The 25,349-nt window shown below is 37.2% G+C and overlaps 1 long non-coding RNA gene across 1 annotated transcript in view; it reads right to left on the reverse strand.

Annotated features, from left to right (window-relative positions):
- The window catches only part of LOC135417603 (uncharacterized), a 300,927-nt gene that overhangs the window by 143,252 nt on the left and 132,326 nt on the right, over positions 1–25,349 (reverse strand). Inside the window, exon 2 of the long non-coding RNA XR_010432131.1 lies at positions 1,230–1,311. This is a non-coding gene — a long non-coding RNA (uncharacterized LOC135417603). The remainder of the gene's footprint in view (positions 1–1,229; positions 1,312–25,349) is intronic.

Genomic DNA, 25,349 nt, shown 5'->3' on the forward strand with positions numbered 1-25,349 from the left:
GAACATACAAATCAGCATTAGGTAAGATTACATTAAAGATATTAGTCATAAATCATGTAGTAGTCTAAAGAGCACTGAACAGTGTTGAAACACGAGGCTATTTAGCATGTTGCCCTAGAGTAATAAAAGGGTTTGCTCAGACAAGCATGTGTCACCTTCATTCGGGCAAAACTCTTTAGTGAACTGAACACTCCAAAAGTATTAGGATTTTTGGTCAGGAGGAACTGGTACAACAGGCCAGCTAATTTACAACTTGGTATATCTAATACAGAATTCAACAAAGAACAACTGGGGTATTTCTAAATGGTTTTCTATGTTTGGCTCAACCAGTTTACAATGAAGATAAAAGTGATAGAAATTATTAGTTTTGTTTGCATTCAAGTTGATAAACAAAAGTTATGTGTGTATTTGAATAAATCATACATCATGAATTATGAAATTATACAACATTGGAATGATGAAAACCATTGATTTCTGTCTCTGCCTAAGGGCAGACAAAAAAGAACAGAAGAATGAGATTTATAGCATATTCACTAGGAATACTTCAAAAACGATGTACATTTTTCCTATGAGAGCAGATCAATACAATAATTTTATTTTTAAGCTAAGACATGGGTACAGCTAGGACAGCCTTATCTTTTATCTGTCTGGTCTCACACATATGCAATGATATTCACATAATGTCTACACCAGCAAGATACAGCTTTTGAAAATATAACACTTTGCTGTGAGCTGCTGGCAGCAGAGATCACATTTCTGCACTACATCTTGCACTTAGCACAAGCATCCTGGGGCTAAGTGACATTTGCCTTCTTCACTCTACAAAAGAAAATGCTACTTTACTTCAAACAATTAACGACATGTTGTGAAGGGTTGATTGAAAAACATACATTTCCAATTTTATACACAATATGGAACAAGGAGGAGAAGTATTTATGAAAGAGTCTAAGGTCTTCCCTGGAATGAAAATATTCATCAAAGTCAGTGTGTTGGGGATTTTTGGTGTGGGTTTTTTTTAATGGCTAATAATCAGGCCTGTAGGAGAGCCTGTCAGTAGGTCTGTCTGTGTCTCTGTGCCCAGTCCTGGGGAACAACACTCCACCCTTAGCATCATCACTTGACACCTCAGTCAAAAAGGGCAGCAGGTTCCAGTGGGGAAACATCCAGCACTAAGGTTAACATGGAGCTGCACACAGTCTCGGGAGAGGCACAAGAACACACCAGCTTACCTGCTGGGCAGAACGATATGTCTGATCTTATTGATAATGCTCTTGCAGCCATCACAGCCTCAGGACAGGATTCAGTCAAAGTCTGCAGGGGGAGGGAATATCTTCTCTTAGATCAAGAAATGCACCTAAAGAATAGACAGGCTGCCAGATATACAAGAATTTTTCAGCTTCTGTTGGATACCAAAATCATGGACTCAGAAGCAATACTATTCTTATGGAAATTTATAATCTCTCCTATTTTGATCCTTTCCCCACAATGCCTTCAATGTTCCTTAGGAGATACCTGTTTTCTCTCCTGTACAAACAATTGCTTTCTCTGTAACTTCACCCTCCATCCCTTTACTTAATTATTCAGTTAGCAGCACTTGTTTTTTCTTCTGACTGACTAATATATCCACTTAAACTCACAAGCAATTTGTTTTCAACTTCTATTTAGCTTTGAAGCTTGCTGCTAATGTTTCAGAAGAGTCTGGTGTGCCTGAAAGCTCATCTATTTTTTTCCAGGCATTCTGGACTCTAGTAGAGAAAACAGGTCTGGAGATGCTTTTGCTGTTCGTTCCTCATTGCTCAGTGAAGAAACTGTTTTCATGAGACACAGATATGGTAATGTTGCAGATGGTAAACGGAATTTTTGTGGTTGGGAAGTTACTAGGTAAGGGCCATGCGTTGTTTATCATTAATTAGCTCTTAAGGAATGTTTAGGAGTTGCTAGAAACTCTTCTTTATAAATGTCCTTAGGCTCCTTAAATAGAATTTATAAACAAAATAGCAATTAAACATATACACAGAGAGTTTGCCTATATTGTCTTGAAAGTCAAAGTTGCTTGGTGGAGGCAGAGACTTTAATTGCTTTGTATTTAGGGAAAAAAGCAACATTTCTAAGTAAGCACTGTGATTCACCACTACCTTTAGTAATTACAGACCCATATCCAATAAAAAAAATATTGAGTATAATTTACCATTAATGGACATAGAGACACAATCCCATTTTTTGTGCCAGTTCATAGTCATCTGAACAAAATAGAGAACACTGATAACAGCACTGAAAAAATCACTAATTTCAGCAGGATAAATATTAGATCTTATTTTTGTTTTAAATGGAATTTAATGTAAAAAGAGACTACTCCCTTTTGGAAGTCCGAGGACAGCAATTACAATCTTAAATATGTCACACTCTTCTTAGTTCTACAGAGTTAAACTTTTCAACAGAAGAACAGGCCTTACATAAGTTTTGATACTTCCCATATATCAAAGAAAAGATTTTGTGCAGTCTCACAGCAATAATCCTAGCAGATCCTAGGAGTTTTGAATTTCAGATTAAAACCAGATTCAGGTAATCACAGAACCTGCTCAGAATGATTAACACAATATTAAATTCTTTCGTTGAAGAACAAAGAATATTCTACATGCACCTAACAAAAGCTTGAGTATCCCTGGTATAATTTCATATTGCTACACCATTGTATTTTCTATATGGTTATGTTATTACATTACATACAACTGATCATACACAGTAATGTAGTACTGGAACAGTTGGAAAGCCAAGGAATAAACTAATTCAAAGGAAAAGAAATTATAGTCTCAGGCCAAAGAACTAGAAATGTGCATCTCTGCTGAATCCCACCCCGCCACTTCCCAGGAAAGGGACAGGATGAGCCTGAATGACAGCTCTCCTGCAGTGCCCTGTGTTTGGGAGAAGAGCCTTTACAGACACATGGGGGGAAGGTGCTCAGGTGGAAGAGGAGTTACAGACTTTGCTTTTTGGAATGGAACAATCCATCAGCTCATGTCGAGTTTAAGTAGCCACCCAGTTTGAGCTTCAATAAGATTTCTAATGAACATCCTCAGGCAGCTGCATGCTCCAGCTCAAAGGCACTACATTAGGAGGACTCTGCTGATGTCACTAACCAATGTTTGCTTTTTAGAATACAGTAAAAATAGCTGTGGGGATAAAGGAAACAACTCCATCCATTTCCTACTGTATCTTTCCCTCTTTATGATCAGAGGTTCCAGATAATCTAACAAAGTGCAGAAAGTGGAGTGAAAAGCAAATTGAATCTTTGCTATAACTGTAGACATGACTGAAGTCAGCAGGACTGTTCTGAAAAGGAACTAAGGTCTGCCTATTCCAGTACAAGCATTTTATAAATGTGGATGATAGATCATTATGCATTATGGTAGTAATAGCAATAAGAAATAATTTACAACTACTGCCCTGTTTATGGCCTCGTAATAGTATGACTTAAATGCTGCACAGACCTTGGACTGGCCCTCAAAGAAGAATGAAAAGTTTTATTCTTTATGAACCTTGCATGATGGCTATTTTATCTGAATCAGCAAGCTGTTTAAAGTATGGGATGAGGACGTTTTCCCTCGGTGTCTCTCTTGCTATATGACTAATGTGCCCTTTTGATTTCTATTGTATGAAAATCCACTGGGAGGTTTAGGGTAGTTTTATTGCAGAAACCTATCAGATCTTATTGGCCTTCTAGGCTGATTAGCAGTAGGTTGTTTCTCACAGCTCTCCTCTGTTCTCTATCATTGTACCTCTCCTTGAGCTGCTCCAGTGAGTTTTACAATGCTAAATCTTGTTTTGCAGGAACATGTAGGTTGGTTTCTATAGCCTGATTTCTGTGTCACGAAGAATTACATAAGATGTCCTTAAAAGTGACAGAACTGGTTGCAGTAGATGTCTCTTTTGAGTTAATAAACTTTATTGATTTCTTTTTTTCAAACAGAAAGTCAAACGCATCTGGATATTACAAGCCTTCCATGGAAACAAATGTTCAGACTTTTGGATGTCTTCCAGCCACTTTCTTATGCTAGACTGGTGGAAAGCAGGCTTGAAATGGGTGATACCTGCCAGGATTTTTCTCTTATATGGCTAGAATAAAATGTCTGAAAAAGTTGCAAGGAATGTATGTGAAAGTTACAGGTTTAAGTGATGTGTGCCTGTCCCATCCTTAGCTTCAGAGAGGCACTTTGGTAGCAAATACTATCCAGGGGAAGCCTCACCCTTCCACTTGCTAACCAGAAAATAGTGTAATATTTTACATCACGATGATACAATGTGGGACTCTGAAATTTTTCCACAGTTGCTTGTTCTTAGAGCCAAGGAAACAGGGCAAAGCTGAGGTCACCAATACAGAGCTGCAGAGCTAGAGAGGGACTTGTTACTCACAGTAACTCACTACAATCTACACTTCAGCACACTTCAGAGCAGCCTGGTGCTACAAAAAACTTTGTTTGCTAATCCATATAGTCTATCACACAAAAAGAATGAATTCCTCATTCCTCTGAATTCAAGGGATAGGACATGTGGGGGATAGATCTTCACAAAATCCAAGGTCTGAAGCTCCTTACTGTATAGTTAGAAACTTAATCAGAAATGTAATTCCTACAGTGAGAAGCTTGAATGCAAATGGTCTGTTCTGTTCATTTGTATTATTAGCTGGATGAAAATCTTTAAGATAACTCATTTGCTTAAAATATAAAGGATGTCTAGCACTCCATGAAAGCAGCTTAAACTTGGCAGAGTTTTAGTGGAGGGGAAAAAAAAGGATAAGGGAACTCAAAATATTCAAAATTAACTTTCTTTTTTAAATGGAAGTTTGCTGTTTTCTTTTTTTGAAATAGTGTTTTGGGGCTACATTCAGCTACAATTATTTTAGAAAAAAAGATCTAAGCAAAGAATATTTCATTTCAGATCAGGCTAATTTTTCACACTGTTTTTAAGCGTTCAAACACCAATACAAATTACAGCCTTTTTCCTCATATTTAATTATTATGACCTGGCTTTATTCAAATGCATTGTTGTGTTGCAGGTTCATTCAGCATTCATTTCTCACAGCCTTTCCTTCTAACAAGCCCTTGTTCAACTCATAAAGAGAACATAAACAATTAGCACAAGCAGTAATATTCAGTAACACCTGAAATGTCTTCCAGTACCCCATATTAATTTAAAAGTAATAACAACGAGAATGTCAACGCATCTTAAAAAGAAGTTATTGCTACTCTCTATGTGCAGCAGTCTATGATTCATGGGTTGGCACAAAGAAAATCTTTTGCTGAAATACTAAGCAGGTTATAAAACACCATTTGTATGTTACTTTCACAGTGGCTTTCATCTGTCATTATAAAACCATCCAATTAGGACAACAAAAAGGAGGGTTATATATTTTAAGTGCTGTTTCTTCCCAAATTAACTGCTTCACTTTGACATCGAACATTTTTGCCTTATAATTTTTCTGAAGCATTACATTTGATTTTTATGTCAAAGAATTGCACAACATATTTTATTTTTGTTTTAAATGGGAGCTATGGGAAACCTGCCCGGATTTACTCAGAATTTGTATACTTGTGCTAGGATAATACAGAATTTTCAAGCAAAGCCAGCATTTCAACCTATATCAGCTACACCAGAAGACTGCAAGCAGAGCATGGTAGGTTCCTTCCCACTTCAATTCCAAGCAGTTTGAATTTAGACTTTTTATGGGCTTGTGTTAGACCATTCATTATCTTATTAGATTTTAAAAAGTACCACAAAAACAGGAAAGTTTTGAGGTAAACATCTGCTTTTAGAGTAAAGTGTCATTTACTTGTACACTTACAGTAGGCAGAATCATGCTTTATAATGACAGAAAGAGCAACAGATCTCCAAATCCACAGGCAGGTTCTGGTTTGAATTATAAATATATCCTCTCACTAAACAAGTCAAGGCTTTTTTCTTCCCAGTGCGAAGGTGAACAGAGCACCACAGAGCCAACCATGCTTTTTCATTCAGGAGCTGCCTCATACATTTCTGAGATGTTTTGGTGTATTTTATTTGCCTTTTGTTCTGATTTATAAATTAAAAAAAATTTTAGACATCTTCTCTTATGTTTTCCTATCTCGTGTTTTTGCCAACTCTGTCAGGAAGTGGATTTTTCTTGATAGTGCTTCAGGACTAGCTGTGAATAAATCAAGACCTCTCTCCAAGATTCCTTGGAGATGGTCTCCTACTATAAAGTATTTCTCGTGGCACTGACAAAACATTTACATATTTAAAATACATAGCATGTCCAATGAGGTAAGGTGGATTCTGGTTGTAGCCACATATTTTTGGCAGGATCCTGCCCGTCACATTACAACAGAATTTTTTCCAGTCCTCACATCACTTCTTCTCCCTGTTATCTCAAGTCTCTACCTTAATTATCACAAAATAGAGGATAAAACTAAAAAAGATTAGTTAATGAGGTCCAGAGTGAGGAGCACACATTCTTTTCACATGAGAAAAGTAGTAGAGAGTCTATTTAAGCCAAGATAGCAGCCAAGGTGCACCATAGCAACAAAAAATGCAAGAGCCAAATAATTCTACAGTGGCACAGCACATCCTTGTACAGATCCCTAGATTTAATGTATAAACATGCAAAACATTTTGCACTCTTTCCTCTGCTTAACATTACATTTTGTTCTTCTGCTCTTTCAAGTTTATAACTGTCCTAACCACCTGGAACATGGTATGAAACTGCTTTCCCTGGGAGAACACGGCTTAATTAGCCTCTGCATGGTATTTATCCTGCTTGTTTCTGTGCCAGTTAGAGAAGGAAATCATCTGACAAAAATGTCCCAAATGTGATTCAGTTTGAATTCCGATTTGCCTCTCTCTTGCACACACATTTCATGAAGTGTCTCTCACTTGCACAAAGCCCTTGTGCTGTCAGCCTTATTCACAGCAGAAGCAATGGTAAACTGGAGATTTATTGAGTTGTCTGTGATGGCGAATTACATGCACACATTTCTTTTTTCTCTTTTTCTTTCTTTATTCCTCATTACAGTCATTGGGTCCCCTGATTTTCCTAAAAGATTGTTTGTGCTTCAAAGTCAGAATTTTTTGGGCCACCTTGTCCACGAGCCTTTTCAGGTAACAGAGCAATGTTATAAACCTCAGGATGCTACGAAAAGCTGTATTTAAAGGATTTCTGCTGGATTGATAATAAATGAATCAAAATCAAACAAACAGCAATATTTTTTTTGCCTTGGCACAATTTGAGGTCCTCTATTAATAATAAAAAAAAAATTCTTAGAGAATTAAAGGCAAGTGTCAGTGTTGAGTCCTCTGGGATTCAGGGACAGAAGAGTGTATTCTTTCACTAACATCACCAATTTCTTTCAGGGAATGATTTTGCAGTGTTTCTGGACCAAAATGTTGCTCTCCTATAAGGATATTACATTGATAAAATGATAGAAGCTATCCCTTTTCCTTGCTTTAAAACTCTTTGATCTATCTATCTATCAAATATTTTCCTATATGACTTCCATTACTATTTGAAAAACAAAACCAACTAAGGAGTTTATAGTGTCACAGAAGACACTGAATGTTACAGTCCAATGCCCCCTCTAAAAAGTTCAGAATAAAGTACACATAAAAGGTTTGAGGCAGTAGAATAATTCCAAAACACTTTTCAGAGTCAAAAGCAATTTAAAATGTTTATAGCACCTTTATATTTTTGCTGTGAGTGCTCCAATTTGGGCATCAGTCAAATTGAATGCTCACAGCTGAGTCCAGGGCAAACCGAACTTATTTACAAATATAACCATCCAAAAGGAAAATAAAAAGAGAAGTCATGAAGGCCAGCTGGGGAAGAATAACACTCCCCCCAAAAAATTAAGTTTTGATCAAATAAAAAGCAGCAAAATTCCTGTGGTTAGCTATGGATATTGAGGTGATATAAGAAAAAGTTAGTGCCTCTTGCAATGAAAACAGAAAAACTGCAGCTATAAAATCTCATCAATAGCTGGATATTTAATTCCAGTCAGTAACATTTTCTTTCCAGAATGATTTCTCTTGTGCACTTGTCTGCACAAACCTTTTTTTTTTTTTCCATATGGCAACGTGGCATTGGTAAAACTTTTTGAAGCGGCAATTACTTTTTTGCAGATTGCTAAGGAGAAAGGAGTCCATTCCAAGTCCACTTTCTTCTGCAGTCAGCAGGGCCCATGTCAGCACAGGAGTCAGGGTGTATTTCAAGCCAGGCAGTAAGAGGAAAGTAAATCAGGCTGCTGCATCCAAGTCCTTAACCCAGTTAGCCAGCCCAGCTCCCACCCACTCCATCCATCTGAAGTGTCCTGTTCTTCAATACCCTGACACTCTCAGCTGTCAATTTTGCTGTCCAAACACACCTTCTCAACCTCCTACAGCTCCATCCAGTCAATTTTATTGAATCTCCATGGTAAGTGGCCACCCAGTTCACCTTTCTGGTCTCCACAGCCAAAAATGCCCCTGCCCATCTGAACAGTTACTACTGTGCCTCACCAGTCATTAATTTGTGTATTCCTTTAGTAAATAAGTAACTGGTTGAAAACATAGATTTATTTGCTTGTCTGTAATTTAGCAAAAAGGCAGTCTCAGTTGTGGCCAGGAGCAATAGGTAACATATGCTGGTCTGACCCCCACAACAGTGTCTTGGTAAATACAACCTGTATTTTATTTTGTAGACAATGTATTACCCACAAGCAATATTATAAAATTAAAACCCTCAAATTATAAAAGAATTAACCTACTCTATAAAAACAGTTACAAAAGAATCAGGCACACTTTAACTAACTACAGCTATGAAAGATGGCACTGATGACATTCTCATTCATGCTGATTTTAGCACGAAGATAACAATTCATCTTCCAGTCTGATTTCAATGGTGACCACGAGTGTGGAGAGCTCTAGCTCTTTTCCCTGAGGAAAGTTTGTTCTATCAGCAACAACCTCTCACAAAGTGAAAAAAAAAAAAAAAGGAAGACACTTCAGAAAATTGTTTTAGAATGTGGGTAGGAAGGCATTAATGCAACCAACAGGAAAAAGCAAAGTTTCAGAAGGGATGTGTTCCTTCTGGCCTTACCTCCTCAATAGTCAAATCACCTACATTTCATATGATGGAGTCCTATTTTAGAGACTCTCATCAGGCATTCTCTTGGTTGTAGGGTGAATCTCACTCCCACCAGAAGCAGCACATTCACAATCCATGCACCAGCCATGCTTCACCTTTGCACTGCACCATCATAACATTCTCAGACTTCACTGAGAAATAATGGGAGCACCACACATTGATGTGGGGTTTATTTCTGTATCATGCAATTCATTTCTGAGATTGTATTTTGTTACCTAAGAAACAGTCACTGGGTAAAATTTGACTGATTATGTTGTCAGGTTGATTGTCAGTACCGTGGGTAGAGTTTCATGGAGTATATGCACATGTGGGATTCAAAAAAATTAAAATAAACACTTGACAATTTTAGTTCTTTATATTAGTACTACAGAAAAAAGCATATGAAAACCGGGAGAAATTACACTTTCTAGAAGTTTATTAGGATCTGTATTATACATTGAGGTTAATTTAGCCAAAGAAAGAAAAAGAGAATAGGCTTTCAAGCAGAAAAGAACTGTATTTTTAGCAAGGCAATCTGTATTGGAAGGTTAATAACACAGTAACTTTATAAACTCTGCAAGATTATCATAAGTACTGAACTTATTTTCAAATAACAGCATTGCTCAATGCTTTCATTTGTCATTGCCTTACAAAAAATACTGAAACACAGCAGCCTTATTTAGTGAATTTCCCGTGTCAGAATCTCTACACGCCTGATTGTTTGGGCACTGGAGATATGTGCAATTTTACTTGCAGCCCACATTGTTTAGATTGAAAGCACTGGCTAAACAAAAAACCCAAATAGCTGGTTGAGAGATGAAAGCCTTATCGTTAACCACTGGCAGTACAGATTTTCTATGACTAGTCCCCTGTCACTCATGTAAAGAAGGAAGCAGTCCCATCAAATAGAGCTAATCCTGCAAATATGGTGGTAAGGTGAGGAATACAAAAAAGAGGAAAAAGAGAAAGAATATCACTTTAATTATCACACACCTAATAAAACAGAATGTTTTCAGGGCTCTGATAATATTGCAGTGATTCATTTGTACTTCTTAAAGGTTTATAAGTAAGTTGGGGTAAACGTATGCACTGGAGAATGGATTTTTAAGCGCAATCTAAATGTGTTTTCCCTTATTATAACCTCCCCAGGACTTTTTCAGGTGCTGTTGTTTCACTCTCCTTATGATAGTTCTAAGTAAAATGGGGGATTTGCTGAGCAAAGTTATGACATATTACCCCTTTCCCTCACATTGTGTCAGACTGCTAGCACTGCAGCTGCAGTGTCAGAAACTATGCTGATGGCAACAGACACTTCTGTGATAAATAACATTTATAAAATAGGGGTTTGGGTGGAGAAGGACGATTGTTTTCAAAAACTTCAGCATCAGTTTTCCTACCATAGGTGCAGAATGTTTGAACCAAGGACAGAACTGCACTTAGTAAACCCAGAAATCTCTGGGGAACAAGTAGCCACTGGTGACTCTGTAACAGTGGAGAAGAAAAATCAGTCTTGTTCACTAAGTGGCACACTTGCTCCCAAAGTGCTCTTCTGGTTGGCGAGGAGCCAGAGGTTTCTGGTGCAAGTCCCTACAAGGTCAGCTATTTTTTTCTCTCATTAAAAAATGATGTCAGAACCACTGTAGCATGGTGGCTCGACAGCCCAATGTATCCTGGTTAGAGCTCTGGCCTTCTGCTCTCAAGTACCAGTTGGGGATCAAAACGCGCAGCAAAACCTCACTGAATTTCCAGGTCTGCTGCACTGGAACTGAGAAGGGTCTTTGGGTTTTGATATTATGAATACATTTTGCTTTTGGGAAGGTAAACAGACCATATGTTTGGAGAGATGACTGACTTCTGCAGGGATTTGAAAGATCACAGATCTATTTTGTTGATTATTTCCATAATGAGGATAGAGTGAATAAACACATTACCAAAAATCCAATGTACTGCAAGAGTGCTCCAAATGAGAGTATAACTCTGTGCTGTACAGCATTTATTGCTTGACATGATATTTTAATGGACAAACTACCTGAAAAGAATCCTATTTTTCAAAACATGTTAATGTTTCAACATTTTTCTCTCCTACTCTGTAATAAATTTTTTTCAGACTTTTCTTCATTTTATTTGTCTCAGGAGAGATGGAGCTTGGGGAAGAATAGTTAAAAAAAACCAAACAAACCCAAACTCTTCTAGTAGCACAGTGAGCCCAGTGACTTGTGCAGTTACCTAAGAGATCAGAAATAAAAATCATAAGCTCACCCCCTATAAAGAAGGAGAATGAATCTGGTTTCATATCTGTTTCTTGCAGTAGGCTTCAGAGTTTGAGATTACAGAATTGGTCTTGGGGTTGTCCTGTGCAGAGCCAGGAGCTGAACTCAATGATCCTTGTGGGTCCCTTCCAACTCAGGATATTCTATGATTCTACGAACTTTTCCTTGAACCATTTAATCAAAATATAATCAGTTCCAGTACGCAGAACAAAAAATTCTGCAAGACTGAGTCTAGGTCTGATACAAAATAGGGTTTAACTCTGGTTTCAAGGTTCAAAATAAACAAAACTGCTCAGTACAAACTAAATCCACAGGAAAAGTGCTGGGACAAAAAGAAATATGAGGAGCTGAAACCCAGCTTTGTGGCTGATGAGGCCTGAGAGAAGCAAGAGGGATGACAAGTCATATTTTGTCATTCTCTTCTATCATAGTGTCCAGAAGATGCTTGCACTTACAAAAGGGTAATTTTCTGCCTGTGAGAAGAGACTGGTTGCTCCAGGGCAGTGCCTGGGCAGGAGGGGATCCCAGTTACAGGGCTCTGTGAGGGACTGACACTTATGAGAAAATTGCCATAAAAGAAAGAGGCATTGCGGTGTATTAAGCCAGTGGTTTATATGATTGTCACAATTAAACCCTGCATTTCCCCAAGCCTTCTCACAGAAGCACTGCATTGCCACGTGGTCTTCACCTTCCAAGGCACAAGTTCTGCTGTTTATTTTACCTCCTGGGAAAATTTGCTTTAAAGAGGCCTAGAAAATGTTCAACTATTAGGGAACACCATTCAGGAATGCATGCTAAAGGCCCAAATATGGTCTCAATGAGAGGAAGGTTGATGCCATAAACTAATATAGGAGGTCTCTGCTGCCCCATGGGGACCAGGTCAGACCGGTTTCCTTCAGTGTGCTCTCCTCTACAGCACAGGTCATTAAAGGAATGCAGACAAATTGAGGAGACCAAGAACCCCATTCTGAACAGAACAAACGTTAATCACTGTTTGCATGCAGGAAAGTGCACCGTATATTTATATTTTCCTCTACAGCTGCAGGACAGGCCATGACCTCGGTTTATACTGACTGCAAATTATACTTAGAATACATCAAACAAGCAAAAAATTCACAGTGCTCTTTTCACACAATTAGTTGCACCGTTATTATGCAGAATAACTTAAAAGCTACAGTCTATGACTTCACATAGATCAAGGCTGCATCTTCAGATGTTTTACCATTTTTTCCGCTCCATGTTACCTGAAGGCTCTTGTGTTAAGCATGTCCAGACAGATGTTTGCCAGCTGTTTTGGCCTTTCTAGAAGAGGGCCTTACAACCTCTCCAATAAAGACTGAAGGGGGAGCTCAGTTAAACCTTTCTTTACAATGCTGGGGACGGGCCCATTTCCTACTGCTGTTTTATTTCTACAGCTGATGATTAAATAACCCACCATGCAGTTGCCTTATGGCAGTCGGTACAAAATTAAATATTTCCCCATGCAGAGTTCATTAGACATCAGAGTTTCCTAGTTAATTCGTTAGGCCTCTATGAATTCCCAGGGAATATTAAAAAATTATAATTTTGCTCTATTCTCCTCCAACCTGTTACAGAATACATTTCATTTTCTCATATCTAAAGCATAGTGAATGAAACTATTAGAGGAGAAAACACATCTGGATCTCATTTACATTTCTTTTCATGCAGATCAACATAACAGGATGAATTCAGTTCTTCAATATTCCTTATTCAAGAAAGGAAAAAATCAAAATGAAAGAAATTTTAGATTGCCCCTCCTACTACACAGCACTAATGATTTTTTTCCCACTTCACTCCGCTGCTTTTAAGGCAAGAGTTCTATTTCAAATCACACAGCACCTCCTGGAGAAGGGAAAGAGCATCTGGAGGAATGAAATAGCTGCCAACTCAAATTCACACCGTAAGGCCCCAGATACGCCCCTCCAACGCTGCCTATGCTCAGCTGCATGAATTTAGCCTTGCAACTGCTTTCCACATGAGAAGTGCTATTTTCACCTGCATGCTGTACAGAAGTCCTAGTTGAGACATGGCAAGCTGACTCATGGGGCTAATATCAAGACCAGGCAAATATGAAAACAGTTACCTTCCTCAACCCTAAGGAACATGGTCAAGTCCTGAAAAAAAAAGTTCTATGTACGGTAGCACAGATTCAATTTTTAGGTTATTTCACTTTTTCCAACAAACCACCATCCATTTAGCAGATGTCGAGGTGGGAGAGTGGGCTGAAGCCCATGGAGCTCTATAAAGATTCCCCCCTCACATTCCAGATGCCTGCAGGGAAGGAGCAGATGAGAAAGGGCAGAGGGTAGTGAACTCGTGTCAATTCTAAGGTTGCAAGAGGAAGAATAAGGAGGATAAATGTCCTCTCTTTTCTGAGCAGTTAACTATCTCCAGTAAGTTTGGCACTTCTAACACAAACTCTTTTATTGGTTCCTACACACCCTCCTCCTCTCTTCAGGGAAAAATAAAAAGGAGATAAATTTGGACAAAACTGATGTTAGAAAAAAATATAGTGCAAACATAATCTAGAAACTGTCATGGTAATAAAATGCTCCCCAACAGATTTGATAGGGTGGGGAAAGGCTCCACTCAGCTGTAATGGATATAAGACCTCAAGGAAGATTTACCTGAGAGTATCACACACTCTGCCTTCACACAGACATTTTAGACATCTCAACAGCATCATAGTACATTTTGTACAAAACACTGAGCCTCCATAAACATGATTGAAATTATTTTTGACACAAAAATTGAGGTTGTTAATTTTCCTCACTGTCGGTACCATCATTACTTGTTCACTCAGAGGATAAGGTCCCAAAGTACTGGATAGGCTGCTAATCTTGTTAGCAGATCAAGCTCACTAGTGGTTGTGCTATCACCTGTCCCTCCTAAAATGCTCTACCATCAATGAAGCTAAACCCCTGATCAGTACCCATTTCCCAAAACCATGTTTTTGTGAATGTAGATACATTTACTGGAGTTAAAATTTTATTTTGGCAAATACTTAAAAGCAAGAAAGGTGGGCTCAAAACTGAACACCAACGTTAAACTGAGGTCAGTGTCTTCTCTCATAACTAAGAGTTTGACTAAATATTGAGTGTTGATCTGGATGTTAATACACTTCATGTATGCAAGTGATGCTACACACAGAGAAACAAATCTGTGTGCATAAACATGTGCACATATCTGAGTTCCTCTGTGTGTGTATCTGCATGCTTAGTCATTCAAGTGTGTGTGTGTGTGTGTGTATGTCTGGTAATAGACACAAAACAAAAAATGAAATAAAGCATCTCTACGTTTTCCAGCACAGTGGATAACAGAATTAATCTTTAAGGTATATTGAGCTCTTTGGAATCTGATTTAGATTAATTCAGACAATACATTTGCTTAGTGTTTCATTTAACTTCAGCAGTCCTCATTATAAATAGAAGTAACATACCACATGCTACATAAATCCAGCCTGAATCCCAGCTAGGAAGCATTAGGCAGTCATGCATCTTCTGTCTTTTCACTGAGCTCTCTGTAGCACTAATCACCACAGTTTGCAGCAGTATAAAACATGTAACTGTATGTTTTTCTAATTTCAAAAAGCAAGGCTATTCAACAGAGCAACATTTCTGACTACTAATGCTAGGCTTTGGTTTTTCAACTGGTATTACCCTGTTTACACTCTAAGTACCATTGGCCAAGGAAAGTATTGGCAGAATTGTCCTTGTGCCATGACAGATTGAAACCTGTGAGAAAAGATTAAAAAAAAAGGCAATTTATTTCAAATATAAAGTGCCAAAGACTTTCTGACCCTCATGTGGACACGCCAGACAGGTGAAAAAAAGGGGTGTAAATTCGCATTTTTCCCCACTTGCTTTTCCACAGGTCACAAAAGGGCTCATGCTAGAGTTCCATGCTCTAAAAAATAATGCCAAGGGCTAACAGGCATGCACCAGGCACACTGAAACTATGGGGTCCTACGGAACCATGGACCCATTCTTCATACCCTTGATGACTGTTAACTGATACAGAAAGCTATTTTACAGATTGTTCTTGTAGGAAAGAGTAAGAGGACCATAACACATAAAAGCAGGAGTTTCTGCTTGCAAAGCTGTGATAGCCAGGTCTCTCAGTGCATGGAGAGAGTCCTGCCTCCCCAAAGCAGATTTTAGAATCCACTGTAGCATCTCTAAAGGGATCTGAATATGCTGTGTCAATGTATCTCTGCTCTTACTCCTGAAATCCTATGTTTTGCACACACCTGAGATACTGACAAGAAAATATGCACTATTTTGTCTTCGGTGTCTGATCCTGATATATTTATAACAATCTCAATTAGAAGATTTTGATGGCTCTGTTATGAAATGATCTCTTTGTAGCATCCCTCAAATTTATGCACTTCATCATTCCTGACTCTTCTATGCCTTTTGTTCTTCTTTTGTTATGAAGAGAACAATAACAGCGGAATATACTGACACAAATTAGAACAGCTTATTCTCATTAACTTCTCTAAGAAAGAGAACAGCGACTGAGCGGTATCCACAGCAGCTCTCTCAAACATTGATTTATGCTGTGGTACTGCAGTTCATAACACACCTGCACATGAGATTGCTTGCCCAGGAGCAAACATAAGCAATTGGCCGGATGAAACCCACTCCTCTGCTAGGAGCCTAAAAACATTTAATGTCTCGCTACCACACACTGTGCCCCTCTAAACCTGGCCTCCTGCTCTTCCTCTTCAGCACTAATTTGTCGCAGGGACACCTCTGTTTGGTGCCTGTGTGCTTTGTGCACGGCACCAACAGTGCTGCCAGCAAAGGGCTGGGAGCTTATTTTTGAAAGGACACATATCCAGTGGAAATGGCTTGATTTTACAGGTGCCTGCTGTCCCTGAAAGCAGTTCATGGGGCACAATTAAATCTTGGTCTTGGCCTGCATTTGCAGCTGTTACATGGTGGGAACCTGAAACGTTCCCAGGTCACGAACATTTCAAAAGCTCTCAGCCAAACAAAGCCATTAATTCTCAAAGATTTGTTTCCAGGTTTTCTTGCCTTTCTCCATAAACAACTGTTGACAGGTCTCTAAAATCCATTCGCACTGAATTGCTTTGCTAATTTGCATATGCAAATAGAAGCAATTCAAAGTTAAGTGTCGATTTCCATAAACATTACAATATCTGGCTTGTAAATATACACGTGCATGTGAAATACTGAGCCTAATTAGACCTCAAGAGTATACATAAATAACTTTTATTGTTTTTTCCATTTTGAACCTAGGCTTTCAGACACTTGAACTCCAAAAACAAGGGTTTATTTGTTGCATTGTGAGAGATATTCTGAGTCTGATCCTTTAACTTTAGGAGCTCCAGAATGATGCTAATTTGAACTAATTTACAGGATGAAATCATTTCTCAAGAGCTCCTTTTTCCACAGGTCATTTTTGTTATTTGGAACTGAGTAAGAATAATATATCAATACTAAATAAGTCTTCTGCTAACAATTTCAGGTCTATGTGGTGATATAGAATGAATAAGGCTCATATTTTATTTCAGGGAAGTATCCACTAGTCTTCTAAGCAGCAATATACTTCTGGCTTTAATAATGAGAACTTTTTATGAATTACAAGACACCCTTTGTTACAGGTAGAGAAAAATATGAAAAGGAAATAAAGAAGCATAGATCTGGTTCTACAGATCTATAAATACTTAATATTTCTGTGCTTATTAGCTATCACTGTAGACGTTACGATTCTTACCTCAAAGTTTATATCAGATTCAACTCTAATGAAATAAAAGTTAAAAGTCATGTAATGTGATCCATCTCAAACAAAGCTTATTCTCGTTTTTAGAAATACAACTTCTCTTTTCTTCTTCCAAGGTTTTAAATGAAAACATGAAAACCTGATCGCAAAAATGCACCATTTTTATAATTTCATGGAAGATGTATTTTCTTTATATCAATAAGAAAAAGCACATGCAGACATATTTAAAAACAAAAGCTAGTCAATGACAGATGTGTGTAGAATTGATCATTTACCAACATTTAACGTTTGCATCCCTTTTGTTTCTATTTACAGATGTAAGGGCTGTTTAGAGAGAGCGACTAAATAAAGTACGGTAGAAAATTCCTATCTAGTTATGAAGAATTGAGCTTGAGATTCAATCTTAGAAAATGTATACAAACAATCCTGTATAAAAAAATGCACTTGATTTTGTAAATGCTTTAGGGCAGGACTGCTCCTTTTTTTCACAAAATAACTTGTGCAATGGGATACTGGAAATGGACACACAACTTCTAGGTTTTACTTGGCCAGTTTCTACTCACAGTCAAACAAGAAAACCTCAACTACTGTATATACAAATACCAGTGTTAAATAAATTAATCAGCACCTAATTTTCTAACACATTAACAGTATCTGTGGACAATTTTTTTTCCTTAAAGTTGCTTTCTAAACATTTTTGAAGAAGTAAAAAAAATCCAGCTGTTATGATGATAAGAAGAACGTTTGAAGACTAATTTTGGAAGTATTTTGGAAAGAGAAGAGAGAAAGTACAGAGGCAAAATGCAAAATACAAAGTGAGGGTCAGAGATTCTATGGAACAGGTCTAATGCTTGAAGAACAAGTTGGTGAAGGCACACATGGACTGAAAACTCACTGAAAGAAAGAAGGCGGAGAAGAAAACAAAATCCACATGTAAGTATGTTTCTGGAAAGTCACCATGGCCTTGGAGGTTTTTGGGACAGAACTGCAAGTGTATGCAATGTCATCATTATTTTAAAGAAAGATAAAGAGAACACTGCTTTCTGTCTATGGCATGTCTCCCACGAAATGTATCACAGATACAGTTGCAAAAACCTGGGATTTCTCATTTTAGTCAGGACCTACTAGGAAATGAGGTTAATACGTTTCTTCTGTGACATTATACCCACTGATCCACCCACAAAGCTCCAGCACATCCACATTTCACAACACATCAGAGCTCAGCTCACCTGACAGAAGGCAAATATGACAAGTTTTAAAAATAGCAGCACAGCTAAACTGCAATTTCCCCCTCTAACCAGTATGTCCTAATCTCGCAGCTTTGATCTCCTCTTCATCTGGGAAACTTGACACTAAACACTGCAGGCAAATTTGTTTCACCTGGCTGTAAGCGCTTGCTTTGAGACAAGGCATGAATGAGACTGAAGGTTTGCCTTTCTCCCATGCCAAAGTTTAAAGTTGTATCACAGAGGGGCACCCACTGCACCACCTGGGAACTTGTAAAAAGTAAATCTCAGTGGGACTGACACAGAAAAGCAACCAAAACATTTACAGTTCCAGCAGGCTGAGAGGCATGAATGACTATGCTTGTCCTCTGTACCTTCACCTTGTAGCTTTGCTGTGGGAGAGTTTGACCATCCAGCCCTGGATGGAGTATGGCAAAGCACCCTCTGATCACTGAGCACAGCTTCTGACAGCTCTCTGGGGATGTTTCACTTGAAACACAGTGGCTTTCTAAACAGATCAGGATTAATAAAATAGTAACAATAACCACCATCAGGACCCATTGCCTTAAAGTCACTGATTTTCTGGGTTGAAACTGTAGTCCCGCAACTTTTACTGGGCAAACCTCCTTCAAGTAAACACCAGCTTAAGTAAAATGCAGCTTCTCAGAGAGACGTAAAATCTCCATACTGTAACTCCCATCATTATTAAATACAGTAAATACAACTGAAATAAAGCATTAGGCATTTAACATGTTTGCCTGTCAGATGCAGAAACCCACTCTATATTCCAGCACCAAAATAGCAGTGGTCTGTATGTTCCAAGGCCTTGGAAATTAACTTTCCATCACTGCCCCCCAACACCCCCCCCCCCCCAGAGGACTCACATAATTGTCTTCCTTTTCTAAGGATTGGGAATGATAGATCCTCAGAAGCCCTGCTGCAACATTTTCCAAATGCTCCCCAAAATCCATGACAGTTCTACAATCATCTCCTTGGAGGGCAAGCTGGAAATCTATTCATAAAGTATGAAATTTGGTTAGTCCCCAGTGGAATCTCTACACTCTGAGACAGAGACAAATATTTGACTAGCTAATGACTAATTAAAGACTAACGTGCTAATTAGTGTTATAATGGATTTTTTAAACACTTACAGAAATAATTAGACCAGGTATCAAGATACAGCAAGCATGGACATGACTTATACATCGAGGATAAAATCTGAATCAACACTTCCTTGCAGCTACCTGACATTTAACACCTTGGTATAACTGCTATCAATGGCTCTGCTTTTTCAGAAGTTAGTTTTGAGACATCTCAAATGGGGCAGTTAATCTTCAGTTTCTAAGTAATTTCATAATAGTACATTTTAAATCCACAAGGTGCTGCATTTCAAGCAAGTATAGGAGAGTTTACCTACACAAGTACACTGATACATCAAAAGCAAAAGTAATCAAAATTAACAGCAGAAAGATATTACAAGGAAACTGCTTTGGGACAGCACATTCCAAATGATGGAATAATATCATCTTGAAAATTAAAAGCCTTAATATTTGAAATTAGGGAGAGTATAAGATTTTCAGGGTGACAACATCTTTTAGTTCAAAAAGTTGAGGGTCACCTTTTTCTGGCATCCCTTTCCCAGCCCTTTGTGTTACAGTCTGAAATCTCTGTACCTTTCTGGCCCTGCTGAGCTACATATTGTTTGCTTATGCCCAGATTATCACAAGCCCTAAATCAAACTGTTGCCTTTATTATTTTTCTCTCAAATCATCAGCACAATTACAGTATTAATTCTTTGATATTTCCAGGTCACTGAGCAAAACTGTAAAAATTCATTCTCGAAATCACATTATAGGAACCTTACTGGAAACATCCTCTTTTGTAATGAACATTAATGAATTAATCAGTTTTTATTTCTTTTGCTGATTAGGTGGTCATTTTGCATATTCTGACTTTTCAAGTTTAATAATACTCAGACCAAAGCTAAGTGGCATTTTAGACATTCAACTCAATGTCCTACATTTATTTTTTAATCTTAATCAAAGTATATTGTTGCAGAAGAAAGAATGATACAGTATTTTGTTTGTTTGAACATCCAACAAAAAAATCTTTGTATGTTTGTAGGTGCAATTTCACCCTTTCCCTCAGCGAGCAAGGCAGGACTGACAACCATAAAATCACCAGGGTCATTCTGCTAACACAACAGGAAAAAATTGTCATTGCTGATGCCTCCAGATTTACTAAAAACCATCACCAGTGGCCTGGAGAGATCCTAATTCAGCTCTTCCAAAACTCTTCAATATATCTCAACTAAAACTACTGCTCTTAAGACTCCTAATGTGCAGGTTTGTTTAGAATCTTCTTGAAGTATTACATGAATGAAAAGTATGTTAAATTCATTAAAGTACTCCCAAGATACAAACCAGAAATCATTACAGAGAAATAGCAATTGTTATTTCCCTAATGGTTAAAATACACTGCCAGGATTTTTTTTAAAAAACAAATGACAGGCTTTTATTGCACTATGACAACCACGGATTTCTTCCTGTACCATTTGGTTTCCCCTGTCAAGTTATTATAATCACCCACTTCTGGTTTACGTTCACTCTTCCTACATTATGTGCTATTTTATAATAGATATAATAAACAAATCCAAATGGGAATGTTGTTTCTTAAAATTCTTATCACTTTTCCTATATTTATTTTATAGATATGTGTCTCTGTAGGTATAAATTTATCATACCCATCTACCCAAACCCATGGTATAATGAATTACATTTTACACTTCTAGGGTTTCTTACTGCTAAATTTGGTTTCTTAAATGTGCATAAGCCGTGCTGACTTGTCTTCATGGAATTTAGAATCAGAACTATGAAACAACTTGAAAAGATGACGGAGGAAAAATGTGTTTTTCTAGGTACCACTAAATTTCATGCTTTAAAATTAAATTAGAATATAAATTCACAGCTTTCACCCTCCAATATATTTAGATGTAGTTTCAAATATTAGGTTCAATTATGAGTAATTTGAGGCTAGATTGTCTCCTTGTTATTTCTCTGAAAGCTTTCTTTGTCTTTCATAACCTGTGGTGACAAGGCAGAAAAAAGCAATTTTTTATGAGCTAGTAGCAGACACTTTTTCTGCTCTAATTAAAAGTCATAATTACATTTTTGATTAACCCAGAATGAACAATAAAACAGATTAGTTATCAGCTTGCTACATTTTGCGAAACAATATCGAAGCTTAGAAAATTTTAAATTCGCTGATATTCTTAGCATAACTAGATAAAGTAAAAATGTAAACGCAATTTATGTTTAACAATCTCCAATTTTGACATCTCACTCGAAAAATGAGTAGAATTACCAATTCAGACAAACTTCTATCACTGTGGATTTTTATTGGTTCATAAGCTATGTGTTTTGCTTGCACTGTTTTAATTTCACAGTAAGATTTTTTTTAATAGGAAAAGACTATTATTGAATTTTTGAATGTCAAAAATGAAATATCTTAGAAGGGTGATTTGATGTTTTTAAAGAGGGCCAATACCCATTTTTTTTTGTTGTTGTTGTTTAATGGACAGATGATGTCACACAAAGAACAAATCAATGACCTGACACAATCTAGGATATGCAGGACACAAGTTAGAAAGGCAGACTCTGCCTCAACATGCTGTTGAACTATAATGTAAGATAATCTACAAGGTGCTGCCTCCTCTGCAAAACACAGATTACTTGATTCCTCTCATGTCTGCAAATCCTTTCATAAAGAGGAACTGGAGCATTTGGAGTACCTGAACATGTAATTGGTTCTGTTTTTCTCCAGAAATAATGATTGCCAATCACTTCCCAACATACACAGTTCTTATCACAACAAAGAATAAGATCCAATTTATTTTCAAAGAATGCTAATGCTTCTCTTGGGGTAAACTGGTAATTCAACAGCACATGGTAGAGCTGGTGCTCATCAGCTATGCATAAGTTTGAAACTTCACAGTGAAAACTTCCCTCAATCAACATAACTTCTGATTTTTTTAGCCACAAACACTATTTTAGTGTTAAAGGAAATCTAACAAACCATAGGAAAGAATCAAATATAAAAGGGTTCAAAAATGTGAAAATGAGAAGGAGGAGCCTAAGGCAGTGCTGGTGTAAGGTCCTCCAGTATTCCCTAGGTCAGCCACTGCCAGAAAACTCACCACAGATTCATCTGCAGCAGAAAACTTATCTGTAAAATTTCAATTGTGGAAAGGTGTTTAGAGCATTTTAATAACTGAAATCATGCCACACATTTAAAAGTATATAAATAAACAAACAATTATAAATCGTGCAAACTAAGATGGCCTTAAAATATCAATTAAACTTGGAGAACAGACTCAAAGGTGAAATGTAATTCAAACCTACAGATCGGGCTGACATCTGAAACGAGCATCTCAAATTGCTGTCACACCAAGACCATCAAAAGTCTTTACTGAGAGAGTTACAGGGTGGGGAGGTTCATACTCTTACACCCTTGTAAAGCGCCAGAGATCTAGTGTGAAGGAGGTTCAGATGCTGCTGAAAAGCTGTGATCTGTAGGGTAAAACCTATTTTAGGGTTGTAGGAACTTACAAGTCTCAATTCACAAAATAAATCGCTTTTGTATAGAGGACATGAAAGACTCAGCGTTCTTGAGGTTTTATTTTAACAAAATTGAGTTTATCAGAGAGATCACATCTATATGGATACTCCAACCACCTCTTTTTCACCTTCTAACTTCTGACCACAAATCTGCCTACAGCATGTTTTCATTTCAGATATTATTGGATGAAGAAACAAAAAACACATTAATTTTAAAACAAATGTTTAGAGATTTATACACATTGACATGAACAAGCAACTTTGCACATTGACTTTGAAATTTGATGCTCTCCGTGTGGTGTGGGGCAAAAAAAACAAAACGATGATTATTAATCTATTATGAGTCTGCCAGCAGAACGCTTACCATATTTAGGAGTTTAAAATAATAGTTTTAAATCTGATCAAGTAAGGGCCAGATGCACCTCTAATTACTTTAGATATCTTTTAAATTCTATTAGTGTTGTCATAAAATAGAATGTATCTATATTTGGAATACCCAGAGGGCAATTAACAGAAAATCTGCATAAGGTTTAACAGGTTATAGAGAAATTATAAATTATTGAGATTGCACGTGATACCTATATCCTATAATCTTAATTTTAAAAGCAAACCTCTATAGTTCAGTATTACAAAATTATGACTGTGTCTCAGGGTTTTCCAGATGCTTTTTCATTTAAATACATCTAAATAAAGTTAACAGTATTTTTGTCAATATATGAGGTAGTACTCTTGCATAACAGAAGAAGAAATGCATAGATGTGAACAAACCCAGCTTGTACTAACCACAGACTGCTAATTTGACAGATAAAAAAATAGGGAAGACCTCTTCCTTTTCCCCCATAAATTTCCGATATTTAAAAAGTCAGGAAATACTCCAAATTTAAAATATTTTTTTTTACAATTAACTGGGAAAACAGGGTGGACTCTACAAAATGCTGGAAATAAATACAGGCAACCAGTAAAAAGAAGTGTCATTTTTCACGTTCAGCAACTTGAAAGTGCGGAATTTAATGAAGAGAAGATGAGATCAGAAAGGGTCTAACTTTCCTAGATCACAAAGAAAAGGGCAGATGAAAAGGTGCTTCTGAGAACCTCTAAGAGACTCCCCCAAAGACAAGGTGAGTCTTACATTGGTGTAATGGGTTAACATAGGTCAGGCTGCTGTCTTTGCCCATAATTAAGCTGATGCATTGCCAATGATAAATGAGGATACAACTTGTCCTTTAAGGATGTCAGCCATCAATCTCTTTTTCCTATCCTGACAGACAGCAAAGTTTGTATCTGACAAAATTTTTTAGCATATGTAAAAATCAGTGAATCCAAACTTCTGAAAAGTGCAAAGCAATGCAAGCGTTGTTAGGAGAGGTGCCTGGGCATGTCATTCTCTGAACATAAAACCGTGTGTGACAAATTACTCTTAAATTAGAATTTTTGAAGAATGCTCCTTAAAATTCTTTGTTCTTGCTTGGTAACTAATATTGCCTAGTAAAACTCACTACTCATCAAATTTGTAAGAATATTTGTGTTTCATACATTAAATAACACAGAAAAAACCAATCTGGTTGTAAACTAGTTACTATCATTAACTAATAACCTCCCTTTACACTGTGAAATCTGAAGATAGACACATTCACCACTCCTGCTCTGAACTAACACGAAAATATGTGAATATCAACAGTAATTATGCAATATATGAGATGGAAAAAAAGTTCTGTGTATTAAAAATCGACAGTACTTTCTTAAAGTATTCATCTTGCACAGTGACTCATAGTGACAACAGCACTCTCCTTTGATACAGTTATTCCTACAGTATTAATTCTGAACATTTATACCTCTAGTAATATGAAGCCTTTTACTTTTGACTTTTAACTCAACATTTTCTCTTAACTTTTTACAACACCTCAACAGTAGCTGTATTTCCCTCTATATGTAAAAAGTTGAGTTATTACAAATGGTCTCAAAACCTACAATGATATCTAGTGATACAAACTATTCCCATGCCCAGCCATCATAGTACTTGTGGGCATCACAGAAAAGGAATACTTATCTCCACTTCATCCGTGTACCTGGCACTCATGCAAGCACACAAACACAAAACAGTCATTTCAGTATTCTCTAATAAAACTCCAATTGCAATTGCTAATTAGATACTTCAAAAACAAAACAGAAGACAAATAACAGGATCTCACACTAAATAGAGTGAAGGAAACTCCACACTCTAAAAGCACATGACAGTCATTGATTGACCAAGAAGAAATCATTTTAGCTCCAGCTTGATTCTTTTGGAGTATAGGAGAAAGTAGGGGATCTCTTAGAAATCACTTGCATTGTAATTGTA

Source organism: Pseudopipra pipra, chromosome 7, assembly GCF_036250125.1.
Source record: "Pseudopipra pipra isolate bDixPip1 chromosome 7, bDixPip1.hap1, whole genome shotgun sequence".
NCBI classification, from domain to species: Eukaryota; Metazoa; Chordata; class Aves; order Passeriformes; family Pipridae; genus Pseudopipra; species Pseudopipra pipra.